The following is a 14,345-nucleotide window of genomic DNA, read 5'->3' as shown; positions in this document are numbered from 1 at the left end:
TCTAGTCGGTGTTGATATAGTCTGAGGAGTTAGAAGTTGGGCGATGATGGATTGTGCCCAAGATGATCTTCATCCAGACCCGGAAGTTCTGATGTAGTTCCTTATTCTTTGAGTGTTTTCCTTCAGTATTCTGTTGGAAGATTGTTGGATTAATCTCATGGGACAGATACTTTGGCATGGGATAATGTTGTAGATTCTTCTTCCTTCAGATTTCTCCATGCCCAGAAGAGCAGCAATGGACTTCTCAGTGATCACCATCTTGACTCCCAGAACATAGGAGACGATGTAGTGATCGTCAGCGTCAGCGAATCTCCAAAATTCCTTGACTAGGTTTGTGTAAACTGGACCATACAGACGTTGGAAGTAGTTTCCCCAACCTTGATTTTGCAGTTCTTCAGTGAGGTCAACATCATTCCTTCGCATGTTTTCAAAATCTACCAAAGATTCACATAACACTTCCAGTTTCTCAAACGGTGTTGCAAGGTTGATATGAGGCTCACAATCAAGAATGTGAGGCTCTTTGTAGATGGGAGTTGAGACGACACCGATAACTGCTGGGTTTGGGTTGCTTGAGCTTGGAGTTTGTTCGTTGGAATCCATCTGTTGAGAGAAGTTATACACTGATTGTTGTTGGGACTCCATGAATATTGTTGATGAACTGTGTTAGAAGTTGAAGATCTTGAAAGGATGCTACAAGAATGCCTTGAGGGAGAATAGAACTTGCAGAGGGTTAAGAGTGCTTGTGAGAGTGAAAAGTGTGCAATGTGTGAAGAGAAGTGTTTAAATACCCAATTTAGGGCGCATGCAAAACAACACACAAAATAGAGTTTAGCACAAAAACCAAGTATGCACGTTTAGAGGGAAAATCATTACAGCTCATAAATGATGTCTAATCCCAACAGTCAGTACACTGCTCGAGGAGATCTCAAGAGACTGTTTCTTGATTACTGCTAGACAGCTGTCTAGAAGTTCCAAGGTCAGACGCAAGGTGCTCCACGTGTTTGCTCTATCTGATCTTCAGGAATACCAAAGGGTTGGTTCCTAGAGAATTCTAACTCAAATGACTTCTAACTTGGTAGGAGTATCAAAGTCAGATGCAGAATCCACTTTGTTTACATCAGAATCTTATTTTACAAACTCAGAGGAACATTTTATTCAGGGAATTTTGAATGTTCAGATTCTTTAATATGAAAAGGAATTTATCTTCAGCTAGGGGTTTGGTAAAGATGTCAGCCCATTGATGATTTGTATCAATGAATTTCAATATTACTACCCCTTTCTGAACATAGTCTCTAATGAAATGATGTTTTATTTCTATGTGTTTGGCTCTGGAGTGTAAAATAGGATTCTTGCTTAAACAAATGGCAGCAGTATTGTCACAGAAGATAGGAATGTTACTCTCAAAGATTTGCAGATCCTCTAATTGATTCTTCATCCAAAGCATCTGAGTAGTGCATAGTGATGCTGAAATGTATTCCGCTTCTGCAGTAGACAGAGTTATGGTTGATTGTCTTTTGCTGACCCAAGATATCAGATTCTTTCCCAAGAGCTGACAATTTCCAGATGTACTTTTTCATTCCATTATGTCTCCTGCGTAATCTGCATCACAAAAACCAGATAGTTTATACTCTGATGTTTTCTCATACATCAGGCCCAGGTTAGGAGTTCCTTTCAGATATCTGAGAATTCTCTTAACTGTTGTTAAATGAGATTCTCTAGGATCTGATTGGAATCTGGCACAGAGACAAACACTAAATAGAATATCAGGACGTGTAGCAGTCAGATAGAGAAGAGATCCTATCATACCACGATAGAGCTTCTGACAAACCTTTTGACTAACTTCTTCTTTTTCAAGAATGCAAGTTGGATGCATAGGTGTCTTAGCAGGTTTGCATTCAGCCATTTCAATTTTCTTCAGAATGTCTTTTATGTATTTACTTTGATGAACGTAGGTGACTTCTGAAGCTTGATTAATCTAAATTCCTAGAAAGAACTTTAGTTCTTGCATTAAGCTCATTTTGAATTCTGCCTGCATTAGCTCAGAGAATTCTCGACATACAGATGCGTTAGCTGAACCAAAAATGATATCATCAACGTATATCTAGCATATCATAAGATCATTATTAATGTTTTTACAGAAGAGTGCAGAGTCAACTTTCCCTCTAATGAAATCATGTTCCAGAAGAAAATTACTTAATCTTTCATACCAAGCTCTGGGAGCTTGTTTTAGTCCATATAAAGATTTCTTAAGTTTAAAAACATGTTCTAGACAATGTGAATTTTCAAAACCTAGGGGTTGGTTGACATACACTTCTTCTGATATATAACCATTAAGGAATGCGCTCTTGACATCCATTTGATACAGTTTGATAGAATGATTTATAGCGAATGAGACAAGTAAGCGAATAGATTCTAACCTGGCGACTGGGGCAAAGGTTTCATTGTAGTCAATTCCTTCTTGTTGACTGTAACCTTGAGCCACCAGCCAAGCTTTGTTTCTGACAACTTCTCCTTTCTCGTTCAGCTTGTTTCTGAACACCCATCTGGTTCCGATAATGTGAGTGCCTTTAGGTTTAGGAACAAGATCCCAGACGTCGTTCTTTGTGAATTGATCTAGCTCTTCTTGCATGGCTAGAACCCAGTCGCTATCTTGAAGTGCCTCATCACAGGAAGTAGGCTCGATCAGAGATACTAGTCCTAGAGGAGTTTCTTCAGGTGCCTTGAAAGTAGACCTAGTTCGGATAGGTTCATCCTTGTTTCCCAGAATCAACTCTTCAGATATGTTGAGGCGACTTCTAGCTTTCTTTGGGATTGCTGGGGATTTTGTAGGTTTGAGTGGCAGTTGCTTCAGGAGCTTTGATCTTCTCGTCAGAACCTGCAAGAGTAATCTCCAGATCTGCAAGTTTCTCAACTAGCTTTGACTTTTCAGGGTCAAGCTTATCATCAAATCTGACACGAATTGATTCTTCCACAATTTTGGTTTCTGTATTGTATACTCTGTAGCCTTTAGAGCGTTCTGAGTATCCTAACATAATACCTTTTTGTGCTTTAGAATCAAACTTGTTCAGATGTTCTTTAGTATTTAGAATAAAACAGGAACATCCAAAAGGATAAAAATAAGAAATGTTGGGTTTTCTTCCTTTACATAGTTCATAGAGAGTCTTCTCCAAAATAGGTCTTATGGAGATTCTATTCTGAATATAACATGCTGTATTTACAGCTTCAGCCCAAAAATGCTTAGCCACATTTGTTTCATTGGTCATGGTTCTGGCCATCTCTTGGAGTGTTCTATTCTTCCTTTCTACAACTCCATTTTGTTGTTGAGTTCTAGGGCAGGAGAAATCATGGGATATTCCATTAGAGTCAAATAATTCCTCAAAAAATTTATTTTCAAATTCCTCACCATGATCACTTCTGACTCTGATGATTTTAGAGTCAAATTCGTTTTGCACTTTGGAACAGAAGCTAGTGAATACAGAGTGAGACTCACTCTTGTGCTTTAAGAATTTTACCCATGTCCAGCGACTAAAATCATCAATAATGACTAGTCCATATTTCTTTCCATTGACTGATGCTGTTTTCACAGGACCAAATAAATCAATGTGAAGAAGTTCCAGAGGCTTAGAGGTAGAAACAATATTTTTCTTTTTAAAAGATGATTTTGAAAATTTTCCTTTCTGACATGCTTCACATAGAGCATTTGAAGAAAACTTCAGCTTAGGTAGACCTCTGACTAACTCGAGTTTATTTAGCTGAGATAACTTTCTCATGCTAATGTGGCCCACGCGTCTATGCCATACCCATTGCTCTTCGTGAACAGACATCAAACATTTTACATTTTGTTCTTTTAAGTCCGAAATATTTATTTTATAAATATTGTTTTTCCTCTTGCCAGTGAATAGGATAGATCCATTGTTTTGATTTATGGCTTTACATGTTTTTTGATTGAAGATTACATCATACCCGTTATCACTTAATTGACTTATTGATAACAGATTATGCATTAATCCTTCTACATAGAGAACACCAGATATAGAGGGAAGAGTACCATTACCAATAGTTCTGGAGCCTCTGATCCTTCCTTTCTGATCTCCTCTGAAGCCTACGAATCCAGCGTCTTTAAGTTCCAGTTTTTGGAACATATACTTTCTTCCCGTCATGTGTCGCAAGCATCCAGAGTCCAGGTACCACGACTGGTGTTTTAACTCTACTGCATAAGATATCTGCAACATAAACAATCTTATCCTTTGGTACCCAGAATCTTTTGGGTCCTTTGTGATTAGTTTTCCCAGAGTTTCTTAACATTTTGGGTTTTCTAGCATTATTAAATCGTTGTGCTTGTGTATGTGTATAGTGATAGGAAAATGGAGATTTTAGGTTGGTCATTAGTAGACGTTTTATCTTCACTAGGATCATACATAATTCCTCTTCTATTGTTCTGACTGACCCCATAAATCATGGATTCCATTCTGCTCCTCTCTATCCCAATTTTCAGAAACTTTTGAAAAGATTTTTCATATTCATAAATTATTGTGTTTGAAGTTTGTGGAGCTTGAGATAACGCTTCTTCAAGTTTTGAGCAATTTTTCTTTGTTGAATCTCTTTCTAATATCAAGGTTCTGTTTTCATCTTTAAGTTCTAAAATTGTTATCTCAAGTTTGCCACATTCTTCTAGTGTTTCATCAAGAACACCTTTGATAGCTTTGAATTTTTGTTTGAGTTTCTGATATGAGTTTAGAGTTTCAGACAGGCATGATTCTAGGTCAGATCGAGAAAGTTCAGAAAATACCTCTTCAGATTTAGATTCTTCATCTGAAGTATTCTTGGATGTGGTAGCCATGAGTGCCACATTTGCCTGTTCATCAGAGTCTGATTCTGATGAGTCAGATTCACTGTCATCCTAGGTAGCCATCAGTCCCTTTTTGGTTCTGAAGGAATTTTTCTTGAAGTTCTCTTTTCTGGAACTGTCTTTCTTCAACTTGGGACATTTGTTTATGTAGTGACCTGTTTCCTTACATTCATAACACGTAATATCTTTGTTAGATTTACCTTTTGAGGTTGATTCTGATCGATCTCCTTTGGATCTAGGTTTTCTGAAGTTATTATTCCTTTTTCTCCAGAGTTGTTTTACTCTTCTGGTCAGAAGGGACAATTCTCCCTCATCATCAGAATCTTCCTTCTCAGAGTCATCAACGTCTTCTTCGGCCTGGAAGGCTTTGTTTCTGTCAGACTTGCCCCTTTCAGATCTAGACTTTAGTGCTACACACTTGATCTTCTTCTGAGGCTCATCTTCCTCCAGTTCTATCTCATGACTTCTGAGTGAACTGACAAGTTCTTCAAGGATGATGTTGTCCAGATCCTTTGATAGCTTTAAGGTTGTGACCATGGGTCTCCACTTCTTTGGCAAGCTTCTGACTATCTTTTTGACATGGTCCGCAGTTGTATATCCTTTATCCAGCACTTTGAGACCTGTAATTAGAGTTTGAAATCTAGAAAACATTACCTCTACAGCTTCATCGTCCTCCATTTTGAAGGCTTCATATTTCTGGATTAGAGCCAGAGCCTTTGTTTCTTTGACTTGAGAGTTTCCTTCATGAGTCATCCTCAGGGAGTCAAATATTTCTTTAGCTGTTTCCCTGTTGGTAATTTTTTCATACTCATTGTAGGATATGGCATTGAGAAGTATTGTTCTGGCCTTGTGATGATTCTTGCATTCACGCTTCTGATCATCTGTCATTGTGCTTCTGGGAATGGCAACTCCAGCATCTATTACAGGTGGTATGTATCCAACTCTGACAATGTCCCAGAGATTAGCGTCGTAGCCCAGAAAGAAAATTTCAATTCTATCTTTCCAGTAATCAAATTTCTCTCCATCAAAGACTGGAGGCTTAACATTGTAACTATCTCTTTCATTGGTGTTGGCCATAGTTTTTCTCGTTCTGGATCTCTCTACACTGTTAAGTGTTTGATTAGAAAATCAATAACAGAGCCGAAGCTCTGATACCAACTGAAGGTGAGAAAAACAAGAAAGGGGGGGTTTGAATTGTTTTAGAAATTAAAAGCTTTTTCAAAAGGAAGAACACACAGAATTTTATACTGGTTCGCTTATAAAACAAAGTTACTCCAGTCCACCCGGCCAAGGTGATTTTGCCTTCAAAAAGGACTTAATCCACTAATCTTGAAAGATTAATACAACCAAACGTCTAAGAGAATGATCTCTTAGTCCTCCCAAGTATACAGACTACGCAGAGTCACTTGAGGAACAAATACAATTTAGCAAAATAAATTTGTAATAGAAAGTGCTTCTAAGAGTAAGCAAGTATTACAACAAATAGTTTGAGCAAGAGTTTTCACGTATGAGCAGCAACTCGTGAAAAGTTGAGAGAAAATATGAATGACTTTTTCTGTGCATTGTTGTGTCTCTCAATGAGGTAGGTTGTCCTTTATATAGTAGTGAGAAGGACCGTTGGAGTGATGACATAATATTGGTCTTTGATGAGCATTGAATATCATTACTTCTGTGTTGCTTGCCATAACCATTTTGTCTCCCGGAATAACTTCTTTCTTAAAATACTTCATTTCCATATTGAAAATTTTCTTTGCGTTACTCTTTCTGGATTTGGTGAATCTTCATCGGAGTCTTTGTTATCTCGGAGTCATGCGTCAGAAGGAGATTATGTTGAAGTTACATCAGAGCTTCTCAGGGTACTAGTCTTTTAGATCATCAGGACTAAGACCCGTGGATGTTTAGAGCTTCTGGTTCTTTTTACTGTCTTGCTTTGTTCAAATTCAGAACTTCTTGGGCGCACTTTTTCCTCAGATGCGTCTGATCTTCTAGTACTTTGTAACTGATCAAAGTTTGTATCTGATAAAATGTTCAGAGTCCTTCGTTGCTGTTCAGAGTCCTGCACACTTAGAAAAATTTCGTTAGGGTGCCATTTTTGGTTTCATCCTTTGTTATCATCAAAATCCTGGAATTCTATTGTAGAACTAATTTTGTTCTTACAAAAATGTCTCGTCTTCTTGAGCATGATGAAAGAATCATTCGGCCGTTTGAAGAGCAGATTAAGCTAGTCAACTTGGGTTCCGAGGATGACATGAAGGAAGTCAAGATTGGGTCTTTCCTGTGTCTAGATGTCAAGAAGGGGTTGATTGATCTTCTTCAAGAGTATTCAAATGTGTTTGCTTGGTCCTATCAAGACAAGCCTGATTTGGATTCTGAGATTGTGGAGTATAGACTGCCGTTGAAGCCAGAATGCCCGTCAGTCAAGCAGAAATTGAGAAGAACGTATCCTGATGTGGTTATGAAGATAAAAGAAGAAGTGTAGAAGTAGATTGATATCGGTTTCCTTGTGACCGCTGAGTATCCGTAATGGGTGGCCAATATTGTGCATGTTCCAAAGAAAGATGGAAAAGTCTGCATGTGTGTTGATTATAGAGATTTGAATAAAGCCAGTCCGAAAGATGATTTCCCTCTGCCACACATTGATATGTTGGTAGACAACACTGCTAAATTCAAAGTCTTTTCGTTTATGGATGGACTTTCCATATATAATCAAATCAAGATGGCACCCGAAGATATGGAGAAGACCACATTCATTACACCTTGGGGAACATTCTGTTATAGAGTGATGCCTTTTGGTTTGAAGAATGTTGGTGCAACTTACCAAAGAGAAATGAGTACTCTTTTTCATGATATGATGCATAAAGAGATTGAAGTTTATGTCGATGACATGATTGTTAAATCAATTGATGAAGAGGAACATGTTGAGCATTTGTTGAAGCTATTCCAACGTTTAAGGAAGTATAAACTCCGCTCTAATCCCAATAAGTGTACTTTTGGTGTTCGTTCTGGTAAGTTGTTGGGCTTTATTGTCAGTGAGAAGGGTATTGAAGTTGATCCCGCCAAGGTCAAAGCAATATAAGAAATGCTTGCGCCCAAAACTGAGAAGCAAGTCAGAGGTTTTCTCGGCCGCTTGAATTATATTTCCAAATTCATTTCCCACATGACTGCCACATGTGCGCCTATATTCAAGCTTCTTCAGAAAGATCAGTCTTGTGATTGGACCGGAAACTGCCAAAAAGCTTTTGATAATATCAAAGAGTATCTGCTTAAACCTCTGATTTTGTCTCCGCCTATGGAAGGAAGACCGTTGATCATGTATTTGATTGTGCTTGAAGATAGTATGGGTTGTGTTCTTGGTCAGTAAGATGAGATTGGAAAGAAAGAATTTGCAATTTACTACCTCAGTAAGAAGTTCACCGACTGTGAGACTCGATATTCCATGCTTGAGAAGACTTGTTGCGCATTGGCTTGGGCTGCTAAGCGTCTGCATCAGTATATGTTGAATCATACCACTTGGTTGATATCCAAGATGGATCCAATCAAGTATATATTTGAGAAGCCTTCTTTAACTGGGAGGATTTCCCGTTGACAGATGTTGTTATTAGAGTATGATACCAAATATCGATCTCAAAAAGCAAACAAAGGTAGTATCTTGGCTGACCATTTGGCTCACCAACCAATTGAAGATTATTAGTCAGTACAGTATGATTTTCCTGATGAAGAGATCTTGTAATTGAAAATGAAAGATTGCAATGAACCATTGCTTGAAGAAGGACCAGAACCTGGTTCCCGTTGGGGCATGGTATTTGATGGAGCTATTAATCAATATGGTAATGGCATTGGGGCAGTGATCATTGTAGCGGGGTATTCGTTACCTTTAGATTTATTGACTAAATAAAAAGTAAATCATACAATTCGAGTCGCCACCGCACTTCTATTTATCCAAAGGAAAGGTTAGAAAGCGAACAAAAAACGAGAAGTTTTATCAAATAAAAAACTAATAAAAATGTCAGAGATCTGGGTAAGGGGGTTGGTTATGCAATGTGAAGGATTTAAGCACCCAAAACATCCTTAGTACTCTAAGGGAGCCCTTTTCACTATTGTTGTAAGGTAGGTTGGTATTTGTGAAAAATTATTTGTGCAAGCATGATTGGAGAGATGAGAAAAGAATGTACAAATGATTTACAATTTTGTGTTTGAATGGATAAACCCATTGCCTACGTACCATCACAAAGGGAGGATCAAAACCTCGTAGTTCGGGGTAAAAATCTCAAAAGAAGTTGGTGAATTGATTGGTCCAAAAACCTTAAGGTCTTTTGTTATCAAAGGGAGAAAACTCAACCTAAAACCACAAATCCACCATGTGAGGAGAGCTTCAACATGCTAGTGAGGGGTTAACCCTATAATAAGCATGGAAGTCTTATAGTCCATCACTAAGGATATAGGTGAGTATTATATCAACCTCTAGGATAACTCAAACCTAATAGCTAATGTTTATGAAAAGCTTTGGCAAAGTTGGCCATTGAAACCACAAAAACAATTGAGTGAGTTGTATTTACCAATGAAAAGTATTTACAAAGTATGGTCAAAGTTGACTTAAGGATTCAATTCAAATATAAGTATTATGAAAAGAAGTTTGGAAAATCAAAAGCATAATGCTTAGGTTTCTAATTTTAAAAACAAATGTTAATGTTTGCACAAAATTTTGGCTTGGGTTAGAGTGGAGGGAAGAAGAAGAATGGTTAAGTCCTAAACGTACAAAGATGAAGGAAGAGAAATAAAACCACAATGGAGTTCCCTTCTTGAGATTATAGTGATGATCCAAGTTGTTCCCTTTCCTTTGGAATTAGCAAGCAAATAAGAAAATAACTCAAACAATCAATCACATAACAATCAAGCTCCTAGGAATCTTCCAATGGCTTTTGTACCTCTCACTTTGGATGCTCATGACAATGGTTATTTTACTTGGCTCAAATGTTTGGGATCCCTAGCACAAGAACACACAAATCAAAAAGTTCCACAAAACAAATAAAGAATGGACAAGAGGGAGTTTAGAATTTGGTCCTTTCAATGTTCATCTTCAAGCTTTAAGCATTCTAAAGGCATGAGGCCTAGTTGCTCTTTGACATTTTAGCACTCTAAAGGCATGAGGCCTAGTTGCTCTTCAAACTCCATTTAGCAAAGGGAATGTCCTAAAATCTAAGTCCTTTGGTCCATTTGCATTTGGTTCACACAATCAAAACAAAACAAGCACAATAGTATATACACAATTATGTGCTCAAGTGAGCAAAAGGCAAATTGCATTAACATAAACATGAGCTCATGTGAGCAAAGGGAAAAAGCAAATGAAATAATGTACAAGAATATTAAATTGCATTAAAAGTAAATTGCAAGAATTAAAGACTTAAATTAAAAGTTAGTGTTTGTAGTCAATGTTAGTGTGTCATAAGGCAATTTAGCGCTATGTTAAGCAATCGTAAGTGGACTAATGTAGTAGTCACACCTATCTGAGGCCGGTCAATAAAAATATAGGCAACAAACAGAAGTTAGAGACCTTGACTAGTAAGCCAATCTCTTACAACTTGCCATGCCAAAAGAAAAGAAGGATGATCTTGTATTGATTTAGGTTTTTTTCCTTAACCAAGAAGCAACCTATCCTCAATGCAAAGCCATTCACTTGATCTATGATCAAGATGAATTAGGTTTAAATCAAGGAAGGTTAAGCCTCCCATATGTCAAGGCTAGCCACCAATCTTTAACTCATTGATCAAAAAGAAAAAGAGAAAAAGAAGAAGATGAATAAAAATGTACATGAATTGCAATTTAAATGAGATAAGCAAAATACATTGACCAAAGATGAATGGAATCAAGGTCAAACAATAGTAAACAGAAGCAAAATGAAACTTAGAAGTCAAGAAACAAATAAAATATTTTTGGTATTTTGGAAAATTAAAATAATACTTGAATTAAAATAATCAAATAAAGGTCAAACTTTAAATCCATTTCAATTCAACTTGGCTAGGTCTAAATGGATCATCCTAAGTTCAACAAGGTTAAACAAAGTTTGACAAAAAATTTCAGCATTTTTGGAAACCATAAACTATTTTTAAACAATTAAAAATGAATAAAAATAACCTAATTGAACTAAAATCTGAAATAAATCTCAAATCAATTAATAAATTGATGAGAATATTTTTCATAGACTCATCATCATTCAAAGAGGTTAAGAAAATATTTTTGCATTTTTTGAATATTGGAAACTATTTAAAATGAATTAAAAATAACCAGAAAAGAGAAAATTTACAAAAAATATCAAATGACAAAATAAAAAATATTAAAAATCATTTTCATAAACTAGAATTAAAAAGGGAAATAATGCAATTGGTCCCATATTTTTTGGATAAAAAATGAAAGAGATATGAATTTTTGAAATAAAAGGAAATAAAATAAAATAAAAAGAAACTCAGAAAATGGAAAAAGATCTGGCGCGTTGGATCAACCTCATTAAATGAGGTGGCACATCCAAGGATCCTCATGTGCGCGCTCGCCATGGTCTCCAGTCAATTGAGAAACACATTGAATTAAAAAAGGTCATAACATTGAATGGACCTGATTAGATTTGGAAACTCAAACCAACGACCTAGATTTAAACTGGCAAAGGGACGATGGTGTACACCACCGTCTTCTCTGGCGAACACAGGAATTCTGGTGGAAGTTGCAGGTCAACAAAACTTAATGAAAACGAGCGATCCTCATATCATTGGAAAGTTAGGGTGATGTACATCACCCTTGTGCCATTGGTTTCTCCTCTAGATCCTCATAGAAAGAGAAATCAGAGATGGAAAATAATGGAGTTCAAACTGAACTTGATGGATTTACAAAATTAAATGCACAATTCAATTGCCTCTTATGAGAGGACTTTAGAGGAGCCAATAACCACAATAAATGAGCTATAATCAGTGAGTTTCGAATTGAAAAAGTTTGGATATCCATCTTTGAAATGTAGATCTATGGAGCACAATCTCTTCCAACTCTTAATTGCAGTGTGTTCTTGAGATGGAGATAGAACAAGGCTAAGGAATTAGAGTCCAATAATCAACCAAGGAAGTTGAAAATTGGATCTGAAAAATTGAAATGGAATTGCAAAATTCGTTTTGAGTGAGGTTTGGATTGAGTTCTGCAGCATATAAGGTGCCTTGAGGTTGGGAAATGGTGAAGCTGAGCACCACTATTTATAGCAAATGGTGATGTAAGTCATGCAAAGTTCATGTGTGCATGAAGTGAGGGCCTCCATGCATGGGCCTGTACAGGCGCATGGAGGGTCCAAATACAATTGGAAATGCAAGCTTAACATCATTAAAATGATTTTGGACATGCAGATGTAATGGAATTGGATTGTGCATGGAGTTTTAACATTGTTTCCAAAAATGCACATGAATCTTCTGCTCTTCGAAAATGCATCTTACCAAAATGAAACATGGCCTTGTGGGTAATGGTTGGAAAGGTCTTGACATGAGGAACAATTTTTATGTTGAACAAAAATCCATTTGGAATTGGGAAATTAATGAAAATTGGTCATAACGTTCAAGGTGCAAAACATGTGCATGAGAAATTTTCCAAAATGGACCAAATTCAAGCCCTTCTGTTTCAATGATGCAAGCTCCAAATGACAACACCTTAAACATCAAAGTTGTATATCTTTTCAATAAAATCAATTTGGACTTAAATTTTGCATCATTTGGATTTTTGATGAGAAAGTTATGGGCACTTGAAGTTGGACTTTTTCACATTTCAATGCCTTTGGTCCAAAGTGACCTATAATGTTTTGTATTATCACATGTGTTTCTTTTAGGATTATGAAATTTATTTCAACATAACAAATGAAGTATACATCTTAAAATTTCTAATGCTTTTGATCCCACATCAAAATCATGAAAAATGAGTGAGTTAGGTCCTTGGGAAGTTGATCAAAAATTAGGGTTTTAGTCAAAATGACCTATAATGTTTTGAAATGGATGATGACCTTCCAAGCTTCAAATCAATTTTGGATGAACATGAACGATGTTCATATGGTTCTTAAGAACATGTTTTATCTTGGAGTCATCTTCATTTGACAAACACATTAAAAGTTAGGTCTCAGTGGATTTCTAAATAGTTAGATGAATTGACTGATCAAATTCTCAAGTCCAAACTACAAATCTTGATGAATTGATGATTGAGGACACTCATATGAGAACAAATATGTTGAAATTATGAATTAAATAACTTCCCTTGATTTTATTTGATCATGGGTTGAGGTTGCTTCATGAGCAAGGCACAATTGATGCACAGATGAATTATGGTTTCCTTGGGAAACAATCCTCAAGCCCTTTGGTTTATCTTGATCAAATTGACAAATAGAGATACTTGGGAGGCATATATGATGATTGAGAGCCTTGTGAACCATTGTCATGCTTGCTTTCACCTTCACCTAGCCATATCAATGAGCATATGGGCCTCCTAGGAGCCTTGGATCTTATGATTGCTCAAGCTACAAAACAAAAAATGTTAGTGACATACTTTTGTGTTTTTGGTTAGTAAACAAAAATGAGAAAAGAAATAATATACAATTCAAGAATGCTTAGTGGTCTCAAACCGACTCACACAAGCCCCAACCCAAGGGTAAGGAGCCAAGATGCTATGATCCTTAAGGCAAATGCAACGTGCAATGATATAATGCCATGAGGGATCTTAGGGTCAAAATTAGGGTCTTACAATCATTACTCCTCAAGGCACGCATTTTCCCTTTACATCTAGATTGACTTTCAAGTGTACAAACAATACGGCATAATATGAAGCTTGCATTATGGGGCTCGAAGAGGCCATTGATCTCAGGATCAAGTATTTAGATGTCTTCGAAGATTCCACTTTGGTTGTGAATCAGATCAAAAGAGAATGGGAGACGAATCAACCCGGTTTAATACCATATAGAGATTATGCGAGGAGGATTTCAACTTTCTTTACAAAAGTTGAGTTTCATCACATCCCTCGAGATGAAAACCGGATGGCAGATGCTCTTGCAACGTTGGCATCAATGAGTATAGTGAAGTATTGGAATGAGGTTCCCAATTTGTGTGTGATGCGTCTTGATAGTCCAGCTTATGTGTTCCCTGTTGAAGGAGTCAAAGACGAGAAGCCATGGTATTACGACATCAAATGTTTCCTCCAAAGTCAGATTTACCCGTCTGGGGCATCTTTGAAAGATAAGAAGACTTTGAGAAGATTAGCCGACAATTTCTACCTGAATGGTGATATATTGTACAAGAGAAAATTCTCCATGGTTTTGCTCAGATGTGTGGATAGACACGAATTAGACTTGTTGATGACTGAAGTGTATGAAGGTTCTTTTGGTACTCATTCCAATGGACATGCAATGGCGAAGAAGATGTTGTGAGCAAGTTACTATTGGCTGACAATGGAATCTGACTGTTGCAAGTTTGTGAAGAAATGCCACAAGTGT

This window comes from Lathyrus oleraceus, chromosome 5 (genome assembly GCF_024323335.1).
Source record: "Lathyrus oleraceus cultivar Zhongwan6 chromosome 5, CAAS_Psat_ZW6_1.0, whole genome shotgun sequence".
Lineage (NCBI taxonomy): Eukaryota > Viridiplantae > Streptophyta > Magnoliopsida > Fabales > Fabaceae > Lathyrus > Lathyrus oleraceus.
The sequence above is the reverse complement of the archived record's forward strand: the minus strand, read 5'-3'. Positions refer to the sequence as shown.